The 24,131-nt window shown below is 45.6% G+C and overlaps 1 long non-coding RNA gene across 2 annotated transcripts; it reads left to right on the top strand.

Annotated features, from left to right (window-relative positions):
* The first annotated feature begins 9,583 nt into the window (after positions 1-9,583).
* LOC135409708 (uncharacterized) lies at positions 9,584-22,394 on the top strand. 2 transcript variants are annotated; one of them, XR_010428328.1, is made up of 4 exons: positions 9,584-9,847; positions 16,643-16,812; positions 18,040-18,120; positions 18,689-22,394. It is a non-coding gene; the product is annotated as an uncharacterized LOC135409708 (long non-coding RNA). The 2 variants fall into 2 exon arrangements; XR_010428331.1 differs by lacking the exons at positions 9,584-9,847; positions 16,643-16,812 and adding an exon at positions 16,848-17,444.
* The last annotated feature ends 1,737 nt before the right edge of the window (positions 22,395-24,131 follow it).

Here is a 24,131-nt window from a genome sequence, read left to right as displayed (position 1 = left end):
TATGTATGGTTTTATATTTAATTCTATTTATTTTCATATTTTATAGATAAATATGTATGACTGAAAGATATATAAATATATATAAGACAATATTACATATGAAAATATATGTGTTGTATACACATAGTGCATTCACTGGCACTTGTTAGTAAAACTGTTCTATACTGAACATTAAAAACATGGGGTTTTTGCATCCAAGCCCAGGTTGAGGGGGTACATCCCCAGCCAGGAATGCACTATGGCTCATTTAATAAATATAGGATGTTTTGTACTAGGATTAGGACATGTTTGCCCTTTGCTGTGGTGTATGTACCTCAATATGCGGATTTTCTTATTGCAAAGTCAACATTACTTGGGGACACCGTGCATGGGGTATCCGTGGGTGTCTGGGAGCAGCTCCAATCCCACAGAAGGGGGTGGATGGCTGTCAGGACAGGCAGCCAGCGGCATTGCCTGGCCTCGGCTTGGGGCTGGGGGCTGCAGAGAAGAGACGTGGCGAGGGGCCTTCTGCGGGGCCAGGGGGATAAACTGTCCTAATCCGGGTCATGCTGCCAGCCGTTCCCTGTCTGTGCCGCCCGCTGCCACGGGGCATTCGGCAACATCTGGCACTTGCAAGTGACAGTGCTATGTATTCACCCTCAAAAAAAAAACAAAACAAAACAAACCAAAACAAAACCTAATGAAAACAAGCACTGGAGGTGCAGGGAAGGCTCCCGGTGCAGCACTACCGGGACGGAGTTGGAGCCCTGCAGGCAGGAGAGCTGCAGGGGCGGTGTCTGCAGATGCTGAGAGCTCCACACCAGGAGTATGGTCTGCCCCTGGCCGCCCCATCTCTATTTCCTGCCGTGGCTCCCCTCTGTGGGTGTTACACAGGGTCAGCAGGAGGAAGGGAGAGTGAAAACCCACTGGCTAAAAGCTGCCGTATGTGAAGGGTTCTTGCAGCCCCTGGGGACAGAAAGTGCTTGAGAGCGATGGTGAGCCACAGTGCATGCAAAAATTAAAATCCAGATACAAGGAGACTGGGGCTGAGGTCTCCTCCCAAGCCACCCCTACAGGATGGCTGTCTCACCTTCTCTTACAAGCAGTGACAGCTATTTTTTGAGTGTCAGGAGACACTGTTTGATTTGCAAGAATGCTTTGAGCTGTGAAATCATCTCTGGTGTGTTTCTTCTGCAGTTTAAGTGCCCTGTGCCTTCAACAAGCAAACATCTTTCAACAGCAGCACTGCAGGTGAACCACCGTCCACACATCGGGAGGCTCCAGAGGGGACCAGGTCTGCAGCAGTGGAGCTGCTTGGGGTGAGGCAACTCCCAGCAGCATCACTGAGCTCAGTGTGTCCCTGAACAGCTGTAGTCGCCTGTCACCCACATCCTGCCCTGCAGAGTGGGTTAAGCCAGTCAGATCCATGTCACTGAAAATACCTTCATCCTTTTAATGAGGATCACTCAGCAACTCTGAACTGCAGTTGGGTTTGGTCTGCAATAGGGGATGAAGAGAGAACTGAGTGCTAGGAAAGGCAGACACAGGGATTGATTTCTCCTTTCTCTTTTAAAAGCTGTCATGATCTGTCATGATAACCCACAATGACTGTCAGACCTTGTGAGAAGCCAGGGAGCTGCCAGTGGGCTGCAGTAGGTGGTCACCTGCTGACTGAAAGCACTGTGTCAGACCATAAGGCAGCAAGAGCCGTGGATTCAACTGAGCACGTGGCATGTTAAAACCTTTGGAGATTTTAACAGGCAGCAGGAGAGCTGCCACCATTGGCACTGTAGCACAGCCTGAATCAAAGCTAAAAAAATTTTAGGACTGAGAAAAAAACAACAAAAAAACCAAGAGTGAAGCTCATGGCACAGAAACACAGGTGCAGAGCCAGGGTAAGCCAGGCTGGACCAGCTGCAGGAACTGCCATTTTAGAAATTCTGGTACAGAGAGAAATCACAGCTACTGCTCCAGAGCGTGGACCCTTTCCCCAGAGACCAAAATAGATCTGCTTGTGGCCCAGCTGCTCAGCTCCTACTGGCTGGTGCAGTAGCAATGGTCTGCACGCAGTAGGTCACAGGCAGCTTTTTTGAGGGCTTCTCCCACAGGTGCTTCCACATTGGGGTGTTGTGGGGCAGCAGCCTCCTTCCTTTGCTTCAGCCTTTACTTTGCAGGTACCACAAATGCTTAAACTCTGCCTTCCGTCCTTCACAGCCAACTGGTATGCGGGGGTTAACAAAGCAGGGACAAACCCATTCAAATGCCTGGGAAGGTGCAGGGATTTGCAAAGGAACCGTGGAGGCATTGGATTTGTTTTTGTCCAAAGCTGGTACATCTGTAACCAATTGTGGCTCCATGTTTACAGATCTGGGAATTGGCAGCAGAGAGGTTAAAAGTGGCATGTTTAGCCGTGAAAGGAGAACGTTCCCCTCCCTACAGCTGGCCCGTCCTGTGCATGTGTTGCACAGACATCAAAACAGCCTCTTATGCACCCTCCTGGAGCTGCAGGACACAAGCCACCTGCCCAACCTTGAATCCCTTCAAAGCTGGGCTTTTCATGCCAAAGAATGAATTTTATCTCAGGACACACAGGAACAGCTGAGGGTGGCTCTTCCATTGCCCAGTGCTGGTTGGAGCCAGGGGGGATTTGCCACAGTTTCAGAGGGAAAAACTGTGTTTTTGGGACAAACTGAGAACACAGTGACATTGCAAAGTGGCCACAGGGTGCAGCAGGGAGAGGACACAGTTCTGGTGCTGCCACTCTGCATGGAGGGTGGTAGGATTTTATTCCAGCAATGTCTTGATTTCAACCTGTGAACATTCACAGTCAGCACACACAGATACTACATGTAAAAGCTAACACTGGAAATCAGCTTTAGAAGTGAAAATGAAGCTGTGGGTGAAGGGCCCTGCGCTGGGCAAAACCCAGAAGCATTGGTTTACAGAAAGGCAATGTGTGATGTCGTGACCCTCTTGGGTTTGCACAGGTCATCAGGAGAATTACTGATGTGGTCATTGCATTGCCAATGTCTGCATTTCCCACACAAGGATAAAGACAGAAACACTCTTTCAGAGCAGACTCTGGGCAGCAAACCCTCATTTGGCACATCTTTTAGGATCCTGCCCGTGTCACATTCTCAGGCCATCCCGGATGTCCATCTGATGGGAAGAGGCGAGGAGCCCGTGTTTGGCTGTGGCAGCCTGTGCTTTCAAACCTCAGAAGCATACATGTTCCTCTTATCTAAAAAATGACCCAGATGATAGATATTTCCTTAGGGAGACAGATCTGGTAGCCTGGTAGCCTCCATGCCCCTGTCATCCCCGGCTAGGCATGCCAGTGGCACAGTTAGCGTGCCGTGGCTCATGCCACTGTGGGAGGGTTTGCCATCTGTGAAAGCCACACAGTGATGATGAAGAGCATCTAACTTCGGGAACAGTGAGCCATGGTGTGGCCCAAGCTTTATTTTCCTACACCTCTATTCCTTGAAAGCAGCGACTCACTGAGCAAGAGCAAATGCCAGAAATAAGATTGACTCACTGGCCAGTGTGTTCCAGGGATACTTTAGGGGAGCTGGTTTTACTCTGGGACTCTCTGGATGCTCACAGGTGTCCTGTGAAGCCTTCTTTCAAAAAATTCCGTAGCTCTACTCTGGATCAGGCCTTCCTTGAGCCATGGGAATGGGAGGGGACCCTCCTGCCCCTGCCCATCAGCCTCCTGGTGACTACATGGTAGATGTGGATCCCTCCAGGCAGCAAATAGTGGATCCCTTTGGAATCCTCCTAGAAGAAGGATGTCACACAGACACCAGTGACATAAATGACTCTCACCATGGACTCCTGAACTGTGCATTATCGCAGCCTGGTCAGACCACAGGTCTAACAGCAACAACAGCAGCACTTGGCAATGTATGCTGTTCTCATCTTCAAAGCATTAGCTGGTGGGAATTAATCCTCATACCAGGCAGGCAAGTCTCATGACTGTCACTCCACAGAGAAGCAGAGTAAATGATGTGATGAAGGGTCAATCAGGTCACAGCTGCAATGAAATCACGGCAGTTCCTGCCTGCCCATCCTGTGACCATTAGACCTTATGTACTCATCAAGGAGGCAGCTGGCATGCAAGGAGGTGCAGGAGCCAGCCTCTCCTCTGGAGGCAAGTCATGCATGGGGAGGTCCTGGGCCATGACTCACCTTTGGAAGCAGGTTCTAGTGCTGGGTGAGGTCAAAGAGTTGCTGGGTGCATCCTCTAATGACTCACTCTCACGGTCTGGCAGTACAAGGGCACCCAGTAAAGGATGCTGAAGGGCTGAGGGAAGCAGCTGCAGGCCAGGTTGGGTTACCAGACTTTTTCCTGGTTGCTTTGAAAGCCTGAGCTTAAGATTTTAACCCTCTGGATGGGATTTTGGCTGCTGATGTTGGGGTAAGAAGGCCATTTGTGTTAGTCACTAGTGTGGACTCGAGCCAGAAGACTGTCCCCAAAGGTCATTTGGTTTTGCCAGCTGCTGCTGTACCTTGGATGAGTTACTTGATCTCAGCAGGGAGAAGCTCTCTCCACACTGAAATGGGAGCCGTGCAGATCAGCAGCTTCTTGGGAATCGGAGGGAGAGGAATATAGTTTCCTGGGCAAATACCTGCAAGTGGGTTTGTTGTAAAAATAAAAAATATTTAGGGAAAGTAAAATGATGCCCTTGGATTTACCTCAGTTCACAGAAACACACCCCTAAATGTGAGGTGATGTGCTTAGGACAGATAATAGAGATGAGAAAGCCACAACAGTACTGGCAGTTCCCTGTGCACAAAAGACAAACAGCGGGATGTTGTCTGCGAGCCAACTTCCACATACGTTGCACGCAATGGGACAGCCCATCCTCCCTCCTCCTCGTGCCATAGGTAGATCTAAGGAAGGCAGGAGGCTGGCAGCAAATTAATGTCAGCAAACCAGTTGAGAAGAGGAGCAGCCCAAGGGAGTTGTATCTTGTCAAATTGGGAATTATTTCTTGCTTCTAGTAAATAAACTGTGCACAGTGTAGCTGACAACAGGGTTGAGGATATGATTTCATAGAAAATATATATTTTCCGTGTCAAAGGGTGTCTCTGCCTCCTGCCCACTGCATTAAGCCCAGGAATTTGCAGTCAGGAGTTAGTGCTGGACATTCAGTTCCACAACGGAGAAGAGCTGGAGTACAGAGCTACAGTGGGCATGAGGCCAGTGGCGTCTGAACCGGTTGTGGCAACAGTCCTGCAGGATGCAGGTTTCTCTGTGGGACAGCAATAAACCAAGCCAAGAGCTGGATCAGTGTCAGGGCCTCCCCGAGGTCCGCAGCCATGTGTTGCTGCACCGCCAGTGCTGGGGAAAGCAGAAGGCACTGAATGCCACTAAGCACTGAGGATATCACACCTGTGAAGATCAAGTCAGCAGTGGGTTTGCCTTGGCCTGGCTTTGTACTGCAGGTTATGGCTGACCTCCTAGAATAATCAGTGAGCTCCTGTAATTATCCTGGGACATCGTGTAGTGGCCATGTCTTTCATCTCTTCCATCCTCCTTGTGGCACATCACGGCTGTGGCTCTTAGAATAAGTCTGCAGTTTGTTCTTGGTGCTGCAGTGTTATCTGTGACTTTTGTGGCCCCTGTGTAACAAGCATCACTGCCTGGTTGCCTGCAGTCTCAGGGGACTTAGTTTGGTGACCCAAATTCTCCATTTTTTTCCCCACTTCTCTTGTTCTCTGGATGCCTGTTGCAGGGAGATGGTTAATGCCAGACACTCCCTTTTGCAGCCTCGTTGCATCTTCATTTTCCCATCTCCTAAAGTGATTTGGAGCCTTCAGCGGTAGAAGGATCATGCAGTCCAAGGGCAAGCCTGCTGAAAGGACAGATGTCCCTGGAAGAGAAGGTAGGAACACAGATGGAGGGAATGGAGTGTGAATTTCTGCCCTTCTGTCCCTTCAGCAGCCTGCAGAAAACAGCTGTTTCCACAATGTGAAAAGCCGTCCCTGGGCAGGGCAGTTTCCAAAGGTGAGAGGTGGCCCCAGGCACGGTCTGGGAGGGTTCCAGGGGGTTACAGCCCTGCCCATCAGGCATGCTACCCGCTCCAGGCCTCCATTCGACATGATGAGGGAGAAAATCTGAAGGTAACTCCTTGCTGTTTAACCACATTTCACATCTACCCTCGCTCATGGAGCTCTAAAAGGAGCTGTTTTTCTCACTGTGCAAATGCACATTTCATGGTCATGCTATGGGACACACTGCAGGGGAAGGAGCCTGATAAGTTGTTCCTGGCTAGATTTGAAGGTGCCCCTTAGCTGACCATTACAAGTTTCTAACCCAGAACTACCTGTTTTACAGAAAGCTTGTTTTTCCATATGTGAGAAAGCCTTCTCCTGCACCAGCAGCTGCTTTCCATGAAAGCCAGAGATTCAACTGCTCAGTCTCAATGAAGAGCCCACAGGAGTTTCTCAGAATGCTCACCTCTGTGTCTGCAGAGTCTGCCAGTCCATCCTGGGTCACTCTACAGTTTTCTTACCTCAGCACCACCCTGGCAGCATCAGTGGGACACACTGAGCATCCCCGTCTGACAGGGGAAATTGTCCAGATCTTGTAGGTGGCCAGTGCTCAGCGCAGTGATGGGAGCTTGTTGCAAAGGGCAGCAGGGTGATCTGCTGTGTGAAACCTCCAGTGGAGAGAGGAGCATGGTTATTAGAGAGTTCCAATCCTCCACCCTGTTGGTAGGATACACAACTTTTCCTAAACACAGCCTGTCCAGCTGCATTCCTGAAGCATACATTCCTTGCCAGCGTAGCTCACCCAGAGTGTGGCCAGGAATAGCGCTGCAGCTTCGTGTGGGACCTCTCTCAAATACATCTTTAATTGAATAGGTCCACTTGGCCCATGTGTTTGAACTCAGACTAGGAGAGAAGTATTGTAACTATTGGTCTTTTTGCCATTTTCTACCCAATGCCATCCATTCTTTATCCCTCGCACCTATGACTTAAAAGCACCACCACTCTTTCAGCTTTGTTTTCTGTATCACTGCCCTCTATTGGGCTGCCCATTGGGTCAGCATGGGTGCCAGTGAGCAGGGACACTGGTGGAGCCACCCTCTTGAGTTAATATAGTTAAGGCTTGTTGTCATGCAGCCGGAGATACTAATTTGTCTCTTAAAACACATAGCTGAGATTCAGCTGGATATTCGTAGCCACAAAGAATGCTTTGCTGGAAAGACGGTTGCTGGCTTTCTGATTTTTATCATAAACCTTGTGATAGCTGGCTTTCTTTTGACAGCACTAATATCTGGAGCATAGTTTTGGGGTGAGAAGCTCAGCTTTCAGTTTAAATCCAGAATGCACCTTTGGAGCCCTGACAGTTGCAGAGAAGCTACAAAGTGACTTCCAAGCATGCTCCTGTGATTCAGAAAATGCAAATTACCATGTGTTTTGGTTAAGAAGACAATCAAGAAGGAATATTATGTTTTTTAAGGCTATGTACTGGTCCTTGAGTACTTGGCACTGCCAATTTCAGGGAATGATGCCAGTGTACCAGGCCTTTTTGTTACAGAGAAGCTTATGCATAATTTTGAGAACCAGGACCGCAGGGATTTATGTGTCCTGGAAAAGGTGAGAAACTCTTCCCTTCCCTCCTAGGGAGGTCTTAGAAGGGCACAGCTGCTCAGTGGGCCACCTCTCATGCCCAGGGCCTTTTAGAGGAGCAGATAGGAGGCATCATACCAGGTTGGCTCCTTTCCCTTGTTCTGCCTATCACTGCCCACAGGCAACCTTAATGCCGGCACTTAATCTGAATACATACAAGTAAGATATTTTTATAATCCTTTTCTTTTTCTATCGACAGTTGCATGGAAACTGAACTTTGTCATATCAGACCTGCTGCTGAAGGCCACCGCATATCTGAGTTTTCCCTTCAAGTAGATATTAGAGACATAACTTAGGGGCTTTGGTTTCATCTCTCTCCGGCTTGGTATTGCTCCAGAAGAGGCAAACACTTTGTGGCTCAGTCATAACAGTTTTTAATCCACTTTTTTGTGCTTGCCTGTGCTGTGTGCAGACTTAACCACAGTGGTCAGTTCTCGCTTTCAACTTCCCCCTTGGTGCCTTGTGTTGTTTACATGGTGTGTAGTGTTCTGCAAGCATCAGATAAACAGAAATAAAAATCAGTGTTGGTTTGCTTTATAAGAGTAACCCCTGGAGTCAACAGCCATTCACTGCTTGTAACCTTTAAATCTCGCACCAAGAAGTGACTTTATAGAAGAAATAAATAGAATATTGACTTAGGGTTCCCATGTGTTTTCACATGAAAGCATTAAAAATCTAAACGCAGCATGAGAATGAAGCAATAAAGCATCTGGACTTTCTTGGCCAGGCATGGAGTGGAGTGTGCCTGATTTTTCCAGGAAGAAAGTGAATTTGCAGAGAAAGTGCCAAGGACTCACAGCAGTATCACTACTATTACAAGCAGGGATTTTTCAGCACATGCTGTGCTATAAATGATGATGGGTGGCTACTGCATTTTTGGGATCTCTTAGTCTTTCTGCAAGCAATGGGAACCCAGCTTCTAAAATGTCCTGGAAAAGAGGAGGCAGCCTGGAAATAGCCCAAGAGAGATACTCTCCAAGATGTTTTTCATCAGTCCAGAGTTGGTAGCTGCAAGGAGAGGGCACAACACTGGTACCTGCAACAGGAGGAATGAATTCAGAGTAAGTCTATATTTCTTTGGCCACAGCTACATCTTTTCCAAGATTTAGCTGGGAAAGAGGCAGTCTTCTCCTTGTAAAATAGAAGGAAGATCTAAGTAGTACCAGATCTATCTTTATAAATACATATCTAGCATCTTGATTTTTAAATTTTAAAATGTAGTTAAAACTGCAGGAAATAACTGCTGCTTTGAGGGTCTTCCCATTCAGAAGACAAGTCCTGTCTCTTACTCACTGCAATTACACAGCCTAGTGCTGAGTTGCTCATCTCCACACTTGGCTGATGGACAGAAGCATTTTTTAGAGAGTATCACAAGGTCCTTTCCCAAAGCCTGAGGAACAAGCTGTGACAATATCTAAGAGTCAGAAAAAGACCCCTTTATACTTTGACAGGGGTTTGGGTGGTTGAGGTTGAGGCAAAAAGTAATTAATCCCAGACATAATAAAATTGGCATATGGTACTGCAGGACCCTGAATAACTCAGCAAACTCAGCAGGGTCATAATTCAGAAGAAGTCCAAGCAGGCCACCTGTGTGGCTGCAACATCGATTTTAGGGGGATTTTTGGCAAGAGCTGGTGTGCATGAAGAGCCTCTGAGCTCTGCAGAAGCAGTTAGGTGCTCTACCCAGCCACTGAAAATCAATCCTAAAGGGAAAAAAAAGTTACCTGTCATCCTTCCTTGGCTCACGGTAAGATATGTGAGCTGCCACATTACAGCTAAAGGCCAGTTCAGGAGAAAATTTTGTCCCACTGATCCAAAATGCATCACCTGTCCCAGGAGAGAACTTTTCTTCTGTTTTTTTTTTGGTAGCCAAGATGCACACTTGCCTGGGTTTAACAAGTCCCTGGGCACAAAGAGAGCTGCAGGAACACCGTGGCTCCTTGCTCCTCGTGTGCACCAACTGTGGGGCGATGCAAGGGTACACAGGGTACACAAGGTCAGGTTATCTCGGTTCCACTGGAGTCAGAAGTGTGCTCTGGGACAGTTACCCTGACTCAGCTCACAGGCAGGAAATTGTTAAATTACAGTAATTGACTGCAAGAACAAGTTTATCAGCTGAGTCTGTTCCAGCCTATTCTTTAGGTTGAAGGTCCCTGGGAGCAGGATTTACTTTTTTTCTTGTATTCTCTAATGTGGTTTCCCACCCATATTGCATCAAAAAAAGGTGAGTGCTTCTAAGTTTGTACTTAATTTTAAGGTTCTTCTGCTCTAACTCACCAGGTGTTTGCCCAGGCTAGGTGGGACACAGTAACTGTATCCATCTAATAGTGCAAAACAATCTTCTGCTGCCAGAACAGCTAATTTGGCATCTGCATCTGCTGTTGGTGACTTTCCCACTGATAATAGTGCAGCAGGTTCTGTTCTTAAATTTGCAGTTTGTGTCTCTAAGGAATATTCTTGCTTGAAACTCTATGGTGGTTCCAATGAGGCTTTTTGCTGATGGCTGTAGTACCTTTCTTCCAGCCCTGCTGTCCGGAGGCAGAGCTGCTGGTAAAGAGAAAAGATTTCCCAGCGGATACTGTGCTGTGCATGAGAGGGTGTTGAGCACTGTGCAGTGTATGCTGACTTTTAAAGTGTGACCACTGTAAGTACACCAGCTGGAGCACAGGGAAGGAAAACACTTCTAGATCCAAGTTTAGTGATCAGATATTCCATTAAGCATGAAACTCATGTAAGCACTTAACAGCATTCATCTTTTGGTTGAACATCCAACATTCAACATGCAGCAAAATTAATTTCAGGTAATACAATAGAGGTTAACTTAATGGAGAAAAAGCCTGGAAAGCTTTTCTGGAAGGGGATGTGTTGTGTATATCTATATATCAATATCCATTATGGGAAGGACATTAGCTCTGGTGTGGGAGGGTAATGACAGACACGTAGGCCCTAACGGAGGTCTCATCATGTGTCTGTGGAAAATACGAATCATCCGAGGCAGCATGCATAGCGTAGGAGAATTAGGAAATCTTGAAGAGGTGACAGCTGATTAAACAGCTGAAGTTTTAGATCTGTGAGCTATTTGAAACGCAGAGCTACATCATAAGACAGCTACCTTAAACTGCCTGAATCCATTTTTTCCCCTGTTCCCAGGCACTGCTGTTTACCTTGTACAAAGCTGTTACTGTTCAGCCTGTGCAGAAACGGCCTTTGTCATCATATTGGAGTCTGACTCCTCCAGCTAAATTAGATCATTGTAGCAGTGTAGACAATATACAACTGTGCAAGCCAGAATGCAAATTTATTACTTTTCCTATACAACTAATTTCACGATATCTTTGGGACAAGCCTGCTGTCTTTTGAATAGAACATTTAAGCTGAAGGAAGAAAGGGGAGGTAAATTTAACTTAAAATCTATGGACACAAGATCAGCCCCAAAGTGTTCATGTAATCAGAGTTGGAAACCACCTTATCTTCTGGTGTGGTTTCACTGTAGCTGAAGTTTTAAAAAATGGCTGATACCATAAGAACAGTTTATTCCTTTTCACCCTTCCCCAGTGCTGGGATTTTGCAAGATTACAGTCAAATGTATTTCTCAAGAAAAGTCAGCTGGGGATACCACTCAACTCCCTTATCTTGATGGACCTTCAAAGCCATTCCCCATCCCAATACCCAGTCTTATCTGGATATAAACAGATATGCTCAGTGCATCTCTGGGCCATCTTCCCTGCATGGTCACACTCTATGATCCTCAGATGTTTCAGCATTAGTTGGTGTAAAAGCAAAATGTCTGAAAGATTGTAGGCTGTAAAGAAGGGACAAAATGCAAAGCACAGATGGATACTATTCCCAGAGTGGAAGGGAATGCGTTGGGGGGGTAATTCGTACTCCATGTTGATCCTTCTTTACTGGGGTGTATGGGGTCTGGATGGATCTTCCTGAGGGAGCCTCGGGTAAAGACTCGAGGATTTAGAGGATGTCAGCTGTGCCATGAATTTGCCATCACACACTTAGAAAATTCGCAGTCCCTCCAGAAAGAGGAATCCATTTTCTCTCCCTCTGGGGGCTGATATATGGAGAGCAGAGCATTACTGCTCTGATCTGACTGGCTAAGCTGACATAATAGGCTTCAAATCAATAAGTCCGAGGCAGACAGTAATTGCAGTAACATGGACATAGTGGTGAAAGCACAGATCGCCACAGGTAACTCCAACTGTGAAGAAGGGCATTGTCTCTTCTTGTGCTCCTCACCACATAGGACTCCATTTTATAATTTAAAACTATAGCTTGATTGGCACCACAGATCAGGACCAACAGATGAAATGAAACCTGATAGCCCCTCCCTGAAATTTAAAATAGTATTCCAAAAATATCCCCCTGTTCCCCAGGCATGGATAGCACAAAGGGCAGAAGAGGACATCGCCTCCCAAATTCTCTCTTTCCCCCAGCTGTAGCCCATGCATTGTCAATACAGCTCAGCAGGTAAAATGTCTGGCTGCAATGTTTCCAGTAGGAAAAGGTTAAATTCAAGTGTATGACGTTTTTTCATGAAATTTCCAGGCAAACTCCTGTGTTTAGAAACACCAAGGGTTTGCTACTTACGGTGATGTTACCTCACTGTGCCTCAGGAGATGGGATTTTTGTTTCTCTGCTTTTTTATCCTTTTCTATTGGATGACCTTCTGAGCCACTGAAAGCCTTCTGTGGTGCACCAGCATCAGCGACTCATAACATTTTCCTTCTCTGGGAGGACAACTTCAGTGCTTCCTGGGGGTTTTGGTCTTTACTAGTGAAATGGCTCATACAGTTGGCAGCATAAAATGTGTTAATAACAGGTTCCACGATGTTTAACAGGGATACAGAAAGGTAGCACTAGAATTATGCCTCTTCACATGTAAACCTAATTTTTTGACCAACCACATGTGTGGTTTTAATTTACTTTATCCTGTACAGGCTATCAGCAGCAGTCAGTCTGTATGTTTTTTTCCCCTAGAAGAAGCCACACAGAGGTGACACAGGATCAGGGGTGGGACAAACTAACCTGATGTAAAGGACATTCAAAACAACAAAAAAAACGAGCCTGCACATAAAAGCTTTAAGTGGTGTAACCAATTCCTGCAAATAAACAGTATCAGTCAGACCATTGTTCTGGTTTGCTGGACTAACAGAGGAGGCTAAAAACTCAAGCTGGCAGATACCAGATTTTTGGCCCCAAATGTAGTTCTTGGACTAAAATCCAAGAGTAAAGTATAGCTCTGAAGGCAGGAGCTTATCCAGTAACTAGTTGATTCACTCTTATGGGAAGATGTCGCTTTTACCAGTGAACCAGAAGGACACCTTTTCTCAGAAAGCACTGCCGAGAACTTCAGAAGCATTATCTTATGAACAGTGTTCATCTCCCTGACATGTTGGACAAAAATACTCTGTCCAGAATAATAAAGTAATTGTCTGTAATTTAGCATATTAAGCAATCTGGGCTCAAAAGTTATCAGACAGTTCCTGGGAGGACTTAGTCCCTAGTATAGACAAATATGGCATATGTTTTTAGTGGTGTAGGTAGTACTAGAACTGCTCCCTCTTGAGGAATATACAACATTATCCCAAGCACAGAATCAGCATAGATCCCCCAAGACCGCTATTTGGAATGCAGAAGAATCCTGCTGGTCCTCCATTACATGTTCCAGCCAATGTTCTTCTCCTCCCAGATAAAATGCCCTGCTGATCTAATGGTAGAATTTGGCTCTCAAAGCTAGAAAACTCCAACTGTAGCCAAAGTAATATCCTAAAATAGAAATAAAAATGAGAAACCAGGAATGTTTTCCTCTTTCAAAAGTTTCAGCAGGAAGCTAGCAGTGAGAAACCACTAAAGTGGCTCTCTCCCAGCTACCTTTCCTGATCTGGTCATTGCCTGAAATGCTCAAAAGATCCTCATCCTAAGGTCCAAAGGCACCTTTCATGCCTGTGTCTCTGGTATGACTGGAAACCATCTTAAATTAATTGAGCTCAGGATTTGGTCTTTCTGTATGAATCAGTTTTAGGGAAGCTGACAGCTACAAATCCCTGTGTTTTTGTTCTGATGGAAACAGCTCAAAGATCTAAATTTAACAGTTGATTTCACAATGCTCATTTTTGACTGTAAGTAAAATCACTCTGGAAAAATAGCTTATAATAGGAAGAGATATATTCTCTGGATGCTGGAAAAGCAAACCTAAAAAAGCAAACAGGACAAATTTATCCTCATTCACAACTCTGATTGCTTTCTACTCTCTGCTTGGGATCTTTGGATAAATACTGTGAATAAAAATGATGCTAGTTACAGAATAGATTCATAACTCCTGACCCCATTTTAGAGGAAGATATAGCACATATCTGTGGTGTTCGGGTCACGGGAAACAACGCCTGCAGATTGAATCTGTGTTGTGAATGTTTTTTTCACATGAAGAAAACATACAGAGTATTTCCCAAGATGAAAAAGACTCCATGCACGCAGTCATTCTGATGAATTTCTCCTTGTAGACAAATTATCCCTATCACTTACCCTACGGTCACTTCACTACACTTTAACAATGTAAAGAGACCACAGAGTGAATGTAAGTATAATTTATAGTTGAGGAATGGCATAAATCACCTGCACATTATGAGGAAATTTATTGTGAATGAGACTAGGGCCTCTACAGTGAAAATCTGCTCTGAAGAGTGACAAATAGCATCTTCTACTCAGCACTTTGCATTTGAAACTGCTTTCAAATAAGCCAGGATGGATTCCAGAGGATAACCTGCATCCTACTCCTCCTTGCGCCTTGTCAGCAGTTCACCAGGTTCTAGATGTGTAAATTCATAGAAGAGAGGAAGATGTGCATGTGCCCTTGGAAACACGATTTTATTGGGAACATCCTGAACCTCAGATGCCAGTGGCATTCATCAGTCCAGCACTTAGGAAAAAAGTCACTGTACTTATAAACTGAACTCAGTAGAGACCGGCTACTGTGGGAAATTACACAAAGGCTTTTATAACACAGTGTACCATGTCACAGCCCACCCCTAAACCAGGAGGCATGGAGAGCAGACCCATTATGGCTCAAGGCCTGCCTTTGGCCATGTCCTACTGATCCAGGGGGTGACAAGTGTCCCTCTGCCTGTGCAGGTGCACATCTGCATGGACACCTCTGAGGAACCAGTTGGGAAATGGGTGCCAAGGGCACAGCTATGGCCCAGGCTGCCATCCTGGGATGAGTCCTGGGCCAAGTCCTAGGCCCTTGCTGTCCTGGATTTTCCAGTGTGTCTCCCAGGCTGATAGGATATTCGAGCATGCAGGGGCAGCCGAGTCATCCTCATCTTGTGGTGGTTGTCCCAAAACCATCTGCCCAATCCAGTGGGGAGTGACACCTGCTGTCCATCACCTCTGTGAGCACCTTCTCTCCTGGAGAAGCTCCTCCTGCTTTGCCCGGGAGAGCTGCTGGAAGGAGGGTTGGCACTGGAACACCTGCTGTGACGTGGCAGGGAGCTGGGTGCGGCCAGACAAGCCACAGTCATGGCAGGAGAATGTGAGATGCCTCCCTGGGCTTTGAGGTTGCCTGTGGGCAGGCTTGGTGCTGTGCTGCTGCACAGTTGCACAATGCCACAGATTGCTCTGCCTGCACATGACAGGTGAGCAGGCTCTGTGTCATGTGGCTGCTCCTCAGACATTGGTGCGGCCCGTCCGGAGGAGCGATGGGCTGGTGTCAAGCATGATGCCTGGATGGATGGACCATGAGACCTACCTGGGTTTCCAGATCTGCTCTCTCACTGCAACCAGCTCCCTGGAAGAGGCAGGGCTTGATAAGCTTCTCTAGAAGGTGGTGAAGGGGACTGATGCTTGCCCAGTGGTCAGATCTGCAGTCCACCAGCAGTCCCACTCGTTTCTGTGCTCTGTCCTGCCCCTTCACATCCCACTTCCGCTTTCTGTCCTCAAGAACATGTGCAGCAATAAAAATAACTCTTTTTACATTGCTCCTTGACCTGAACTATGCCATTCCATTGGACCTTTGGTTCAGAACAGACTGCAGCTTCTCTAGTCTGGCTTGTGGCTGCCTTGAATGTCAACCTACTTATCCTGGCTCGGCTCAAACCTGGCTTTGCTCTTTGGGTTTGACTCTGCCTTGCCCTGCTCATGCTTGCCTAAGAGGAGAAGGTCTTTCTCTGTTGGGCCTTGTCTCTTTCCTTGGGGGACAAATTCTTCCCACTCTGAAGGACATGGTGTCTGCCTTGAAGAACCCACAGGCTCAGGTCTGAGTTCCAGCCATCAGCAAACCAAGGCTGTCATGGATTGTGGATTTATAGGCCCTGGGAGTCTGGAAACACTTGACAGTGGAGCTGTTGTTTTGGGTGTTTCTCAGCCCATGTTGCCTACTCCTGATGCTAGAGCTATAGTTTGATTCCTCCGAGTAGTCTGAGGTGAGGCTGTTAATGAAAAATTTAAAATATAATACAGCATGAGAGTATGAGAACTGGTTTTGATGACAAAGGCCAGCTCATCAGCAGAGTTAATCAGTTCAGCATCAGTTTAGCATCAGGAGGTTGATTTGCACCACGCAAAGGATTTGGCCTCAGTGCCTGGTCCATATTATTTTACAGCAGATAATGAATGCAGCATGTCATGCTTGCTTTTCCTACCCTTCTCTGAAGCTGAAATGTTACTGACCTGAAAATATTTTCCCACTATTAAACTTTCAGTCAGGACATAAGTCCTTTTAAAGATGTTGAACACCACATGATGCCTTCTCCTTGTGTGGGAACAGCTCTGCTGTACCAAGGGGAGGTGTGATCCTGACTTACGGGATAGAGATTCCTTGTGGCACTGACTCATACGCTGTGCATTTGTGCTCATTTTCACATCTTCCTCCTGATCCTGTTTTAGGCTGCATTTCCATTACTCCTCCACCCTGGGGGAGGAATCCTCAGCCAACACAGCTCTAACCCGGAAACCACAGGGGATGAAAAGACCTTTCATAGCGATAATGATGCCATGTTCCTCTCCTCTGCAGCTGCATTTTGAAAACAAAAGATCCGGAGGCAAAGTCACCACCCACAAGCAGAATTTGCAGCTCTGCAGCCATCGGGGACTGGTGCAAATGCGCCTGATGCAGATGCCAGAGAACATACTTCCCATTGACACCAGGGAACAACAAGAACTGAAACTATAACCTAATCTAGGGTGAGAACAATGTCTACTTTTGCATATTTAGCAAGGACAGGCTTAGGCCATGAGCTGAGAATTAGCTTTGCCCACACCCTAAAATCTTCACATATATATAATCAGCTGTTTAAGTAAAGACTATGTAGTGTCTCCAAAATAAGGTTGTGGATGCACTTCTATTTTGTTGCCCCTCAGCAGATACCCATACCTGTGCACATTCTAGTTCCAGTGACCATGAAAGGGTTCCCATGAAACAGATAGGAAGACACTTGGAAGTACCTCCAGTAGTTTGGGGAGTCTGTTGTTCAACGCAAAGTGTAGAAGAACAGGTTGAAGACCATGCACTGATGACCTCTTTTTACTGCAGCCTATTGTTAGGCCAGGTTTAGCTGTGTGCTCTGGGCTGAAGTTCTCCTTGGGACTTGCTTTTTCAGCATGGATAGCACTTTTGAATTGGCAAAAGGTAGGTGATTGACATAGGACAGAAGGCCTGATTTCATCAAGACTTTGGCATGCCACTTGCTGGAAAATCTATTCCAATAAGTGCCATCCAGAGTTATTAAATGCGGCACTGAAAGCTGAATAAAGCCACTGCCAAGGAACTGCCACTCTGGACTCGTTTGCTCTCTGGTCGTACAGGCAGCCCTGAGGTTAGTCATCAATGGGAAAAGGTCAGTGGGACTAGGGAGGGTCTGGCTACATCTTTTGAAAGCCCTGGGCACGTGGCAGCAATGTAATCCTGTAAGCTTAGTACGTAAAAATACAGCTCTACCTTCTCTTGGACAGGCTCAAGAACATGAATTGGAGGTAAGCTGTGACCTAAAGCTGGATAGTATTTCAGTGCACATTATGTGCCAGTGCCCACATGAGGGATAAGATGATGGAGAACTAAGATCATTGTCCATGTGAGACACTGAGATGTCTATGGGAAGTCTCCCTGAGCTTCTCCAGAAACTGTTTCAAACCTTGTACTAATTGTTTTCTTCTTGACCTGCTATGAGTTCACTCCCATAGCTGCTGGGGCTTGATAATCTTCTCTGGATCACAGTGCTCTGCTTGGATTTCTGTCACCGCCTCTGTGTGACCTGTCCTCTGCTGGGCAGAAACTTGCAGGGTCACATGAGGTGCCTCTGCTGAGCTGGAAACATGGGAATGTGTTATTTCTTCTGAGTTGAGTGGGCCCCTAAAATAAGAACCTCATTTCAAATAGCATTTGACACAGCAGAATGTATTTGTTTTTTCCAGCATACAAGGTAGAGAGCTATTTTTTATCCAGCATGGAAAGGAAACAGGAGAACTGAGACAGCAACACCCACACATATGAAGGTATTTAAGCACTCACTGGGATCCGTGCATCGTGGCCAAGCTGTTTGTTGATAGTCAGGCACAGTCTGGGACAGCAGGTGCCTAAATCCTGTGTTTCCAAAGTCCTAAGGTACAGCCTTTATCGCAGGGTTGGGTTTCTCCACAGCTCCTTGCAGGACCAATTATAGGAAAGGGCTGATGCCCTTTGGTATATATTGGTCCTGATGTGCTGGTTCCTCTGTTTATTTTCCATGGTGCCCCATCCCTGCAGATGCTTTTCCACCCCATGTTGTGCAGGTGCCTTTGCAGAGGTTGCTCTCAGCACCCAGCTCCACTCGTCCCTCATGGATGCCACAGAGGAACCACCTGTTACTCTAAATCTGGCAGCATTTCCTCATCTCCCCTGCATCCCCATTTCAGCTTCTGTAACTACATCTGTGTGACCTGTTTTCCTCTGCTATGTAGCAACTTGGGCAGTCACATGGGGATATATGGGGTCACTCGTACTCCCTTGACCCTGTAAATGTAGAAGGGTTAGTTTATTTCCAGAAAGTATGGTTTACATATGGTTTTCTTTTCATTATTTTAGATGTCAACTAGAAGGGCTCTGCTTGTTCCCTTCAGCAACAGCAAGTAAATACCTGACCTATTTAGAAAAACTTAACACTAGAGACCTGAAGAAATCTCTGGATGCAAGATGCATGCTGAACTGTGTGTGACCCTCTCTGGAGAAATATTAGCTTAATATATTAGTAAATGTTTTTTAGTGAAGATAAAAGAATATTAGAGAAAATATACAAGGCTTGAGGTCCAAGTTCCCTGTGCAGTCCATTTCCCATTGAAATCAAATGGCCAAAATGAAGAGGTCAGCAGAAGTTTGCTTGAATTCTGATTGAGGAAAACAAGGAAAGCTCTTTGCTCACTCCAGGCAGTGCTATTATCAAGAGGATCTCATCATAAAGACCAAGGCCAGAATTTTCAAAGGCAGTTAATTGGTTTGCTAGCCTCTGCTGAGTGGAGCCGCTTTTGGGAACGTGTGAGAAACAGTAGAGCACCAAGGAGCCCCATTCTAGTCCTGGGAGACTTAACCAATGCCACAAGGCTCTTCGAAGCATTTGACCCATCTACTGTCAGAATAAGGTCCAGGCCAAAAATTAGGGAATTCTGACTTGCATAAGTGCAGATGAATGTCCTGGCTTGCCAGCTTGGGCATCTTCATGCCATGTCCCCTTTTGTACCAAGACAGACATGCAGAGGCCAAAGAACGGAGATGTCTCATGTTAACTTTAAGATTTCAGAATAAGCTGAGCTTACCAAGACAGGTGGTAAGTGCAGGGACCCAAAGAGTCATGCTTGGAAGATAAGATTGAAGGACTCCTGCAGTTCACAAATGCTACTTGGGAACCGGATAGTCAAGTACTGCCAGTTCCTAGGATCAGCTTAAAGTTAATAAGAGTGATGGCAGGTGCCCAAACATCCTTGCAATCCTACATTTGCAGAGATATTTTCATCACAGAGCAGACAAAATAAAATGGTTTTTAAAAACAACACACCCGCAGGTCTCTGTCCTTGCCACTGGGTATATGAAACTTAAACTAAGAATAAAAAAATCCTAACAAAAAAAGGGAATAGATTCATATAAATAATGTAATTGGAGAAGCTTGAAAGTAGCAAGAATGTGTGAGACTGATGCATTTTTATCCTTTTAAAATAAAACAGATGCTGAGGGGACATTGTAAGAAGACGTCTCAGAAAGACTGGTGTAAAAACATTGAAAGAACTGAAAAACTTGGTTTTTCCAGGAGAACAAGAAAGGACCTGGTCCTACAGACCTTGGATGTAGAAATGAATGTAATGTATGTATGTAATTGCATATACATTACGTTATGTAAATGCCATGAGTGCATGGAGTGCTCCATATATTATTACTCTGAATTTGGAAAAAAGTTTCAGATGACCTCAAAGGAATGATTTTCAAATCTTCAAGCTTACTTGGGAGATTGCCACCAAGCAGAAGAGCCTTTGCTTAAGTGAAAGCATCACTAGTCCATGGGCACAATCCACCTGCAAACCATGCTAGTGTTTGTGTCCTTTTCATAAGGCCCTGTTTTCCCAGTGAGTCTATATAACTCCATAGTCAATCCATCCTTGGTTTCTATGGAAAGCAGTGTAAATCCCACACATTTTAGGAAAAGGAAGTGGGGGCTAACTTCAGCCTTTTTGTCTTTTTTGGGGGGGGTAGGGGTAGCCTCAGTCAAAATCTGTCCCATATTCATTTTATAAGTCTTTGCACTTATCCAGATGATTACTAGTTCATTTAAGATCATAATTATGTTAATTTAAGAACACTGTTTCTATAGGTGCGGTTACTTCCTGAAGTGCAAGAAGCTGCAGTGGGACTGTAAAAAAACAATCTTTGGCAAATCACAAAAGGCAGTGTTTTTTAGGCTTTAGTGGATTCATCTAAAATACTCTTAAGGAGTTGGTATCATTGCTATTTTAATGACGTGGCATTGGAGACATAAAAGAAATAATGTTTGACCCACAATCACTCAGCAAGTCCCATCCTTTCTCACTTCCTGATGATGCCACATAACTGCACTGCTGATGCCCACTGGCAAACTGACTCTCATGTTCACCACTAGTGATAACCAAGGGGGTTTCCTGGAGGGTTTCCTTTAGGCAAAATTCTAAATTGGCTTTGAGTTGATTCTGCTACGAGACATAATCCACAGACACAGAAAGGTGACATGACCAAAATGAGAAGTGGTGTGAGCTACCACAGAACTATAAGGCTAGTAGTTTACAATTTGCCTGTTCAAGTATTTCATGTCATTAGAAGAGCAAAATGTTGTCCCTTTTTTAATTATATGAAGCATTATATTTGACTAAAGGAGAAGTAAGACAAGAAACGATGAATAGAAATTCCCCTGAAAAGAAGGGACTTGTTTGCCCATGGATGCACATCCATTCTATCTCTCCCATTCTATCTCTATCTCTTCCCCCTTCAAATGCAATTCTGTGGATTCCACCTATGCACCAGGCAGGGAGATCAAGGTCTGGCTCCAGAGGGATGCTTTGTACTGTCCTGAAAGCATAACTTAATCCTGTGAGTGGATAAAAACAAAGCACTGAGGATAATGCACTCTTGAGTTTCTGGCTCCTTCGACTCCATCCCTGTCTTGGACAAACTTCCTCTCATCTCCACAGAGTTATCTGAGTACAGGTCTCAGTATTCTCCTTCCTAGAGTTTATTATGAATTTATTAAAAAAAAAACAACACATAATCCCTTCAGCTATGAAAATTACCCTCATTTGTCTACAAATAGGCTTAACCTCTTAAACTGTGTCAGATGCTGCAGATTCACCAATTTGATCTAGATCTTCAGATCTTCTCTGCTACTACAGCTCCAGGGCAAATGACTCATGCTGTTTGCAAGTGCCACATCCCACTGAGGCTGGCAGAACCACTGTTCTGCTATCAGTGTGTCTGCAGGTTTCTACTAAAGCCTGGGCAGGGATTTTCTCCTGATCAAGCTGAGCTCATCAACATTCTGCAGCCATAAAGCAGTATGCTGTACTTACATGAAAATCCATGTATTTGCATCAGTTCAGCCACAAATTAGCAGAGGAGAATGTGTTCTAGCATCAAACAAATATGATAAAGGCAAAATCCTATTGATCCATGTAATCATTTCCCCTGCTACATTTCCCTTCACCTGTGGCAGTCCTAGGAAGGTTGGTCTGCACTACCTATCAACTTACCTTGGAAATTGCTTTGGAAACATGAAAGGGAAATGCCGAAGAATTTTCAGACAATCTAAATGGTTTTTATAGCTTGTTCTTGGAAATCAGAGTGCCCTGAGCTGTCTGAATGTTCTGTCCTTACTCTATAAATCTTTTTTTTTTAAAGCAGAAGGGATACACTTTCCCAGGTGTGTGCCCATTTCTAGATTGTCCCAAACCTTCTGCTACCTTTCTTGGGGAAGGGAAAAATCTAGACGCAGAAAATCACAAAAAAAGCTCCTATCCTAGGTAAGTTTTAGGTTAATGGTACCCTTCTGGCTATCAGGCACTTGGGGATAGAAGAGATTGGTGCAGCCAGTGTTGCCAGATTTCCAGATAGTCCTATGCCTTGGCACTTGTTCAATCATATCTGTATGCTGATCTGTGGGATAGGCTGTGGACTAGGGTGAAAAGAGTCAAAGTTTTTTTCTTTTAGGTCTGCTTCAGTTATCCAGGTTATGGCATAAGGTGTTGCTCTTGCCTAATGAATGAGCTGGATGCTTTGAAACTCCAGCTTATGATGGTCTGAGGGCCATCTGTGTCCTCTGCTCTCAATCTCTCATAACCTCTTTGGAGTAAGGGTCTGTGTATTTTACACTGCCATCACAAATAACAGACTCTCAGCTTGAAATCCACGACTGACTGTGCATGTCACATTTCATGCCATAAAAAACATGAGCTCGAGATTGGAAGGGCAAACACGCTTTTGGCTTCTCTGCCATTTGTACTTCAGTTTGCCTGCACCACTTCTTTCACTGTGTGTTGCTGTTTTTCTTTTGAGAAAATTTCCAGAGCCCTGGACAAGAAACAGACTCTATTTACTGACATTTGTTCCAAGTTATTATGAGCAGAAAGACAACTCTTGTAGGCTCTAAACTGGATCTTTCAGATAGAAGTCTTCAGCCAGCACCTCCCAAGCCCAAAGATTGCCTTCTTTTAAAAAGGTCTGAATCATCCATTCAATATCACAGCATCTTGAAGAACGTCCATAGGACCTCTCTGCTTTCCTTCTTGGTCAAGGCTTGAGCTGGCACTCAGTTAAGCTGCTGGGAGTCTTCTTCTTAGGATGCCATGGCTATCTGTGTATTGCTTGCACAAGCATGGGTTAGTTCACTCTGTGAATTAATGGGTAACTCAGGTGCCAGCTTCACTGCAAGGGAGCCCCAGGGTTGAAATGTGGCCTGAAGCATATTGAGGCACCATTGACACAGCCTGGGTGATGAGGAGCCTTTCCATGGAGCCTTTCATCTGCACAGGATGAAACCAGGGTCAATGCCCTGGGGAGTAATCCTATGCCATCTGCTTCCTATCTGGCAAACCTCAGTGCATGGCAGGGGAGTGTCCTCCCACAGCTCATCCCTTTGTGTGTCTCAAAGGGATGCTGTCCTGCCAGGCGGCAGCAGGCAACAGTCATGTATGCCCTGACTCCCTGGGCTGGCTTCCCATTTCACACTTGCTGATGGTCTCCATGACAGAGGAAAAGTTTTGACAGGGGCCATACTCTGCAGTGCTCAGGCTGTCTCTAAGAGTAAGAGCCCTACCCAGGGAACAGATAAACAGAACAATGTTTGAGCCTCTGGTACTCTTTAATGTCATTTTCGGGGAAATATATGTGTCATAACAACACAAAGCAGGCATAGCTCCCTTGCTTTCGATCTGCCTGGTGCCAGGGTCCACGTCATTTCAGCATTGAAACAGATCCAGCAAGTTCGTGGTAACTTTGCTCTCCCAAGAGCTGCCTCTTTTGTCCCCTTGATTTGTACTTGTCTCTCGTCTTCCAGCAGAGTCCCTCATCCCTGTCGGGGAATGTCACGTACTGTTATGGTTAACATATAATTTTCACTAGAAGCCCTAGGGAATTGGGCCTTTATCTCCACATACCATGCACATCAAGATGGTTTAATCAACCCTATTAATTCCAGGGCTTGCTGCTGATCTGGATAAAACACTGCCCTTTCCCACATTGCAGCACCCTCTCTCTGCTCCTCAGGGCTAAACACATTCCCCTACATATTCCCAGCTCTTACAGAGAGCTCTAAGAGCTCTACTCTAAGGTTCAGATTGTTTTGGGCTGATTTTACAGACCAGGAGCATCTCATCAGCTTGAAAATTTGGACTTGATAGTCCTTGGTATCACATCCTGGTGCTCTGGGTGGTCACTGCCATTTCCAAACATTGTTTCAGGGCACATCTGCCCAGTTGTTTGGTCTGAGGACATGTTTGAGAGCAGAGAGAAAACTCAGTAA

Source organism: Pseudopipra pipra, chromosome 1 (genome assembly GCF_036250125.1).
Source record: "Pseudopipra pipra isolate bDixPip1 chromosome 1, bDixPip1.hap1, whole genome shotgun sequence".
In the NCBI taxonomy this organism is placed as follows: domain Eukaryota; kingdom Metazoa; phylum Chordata; class Aves; order Passeriformes; family Pipridae; genus Pseudopipra; species Pseudopipra pipra.
Note: the sequence above shows the minus strand (reverse complement) of the source record. Positions and strands in the feature narration are given on the sequence as shown.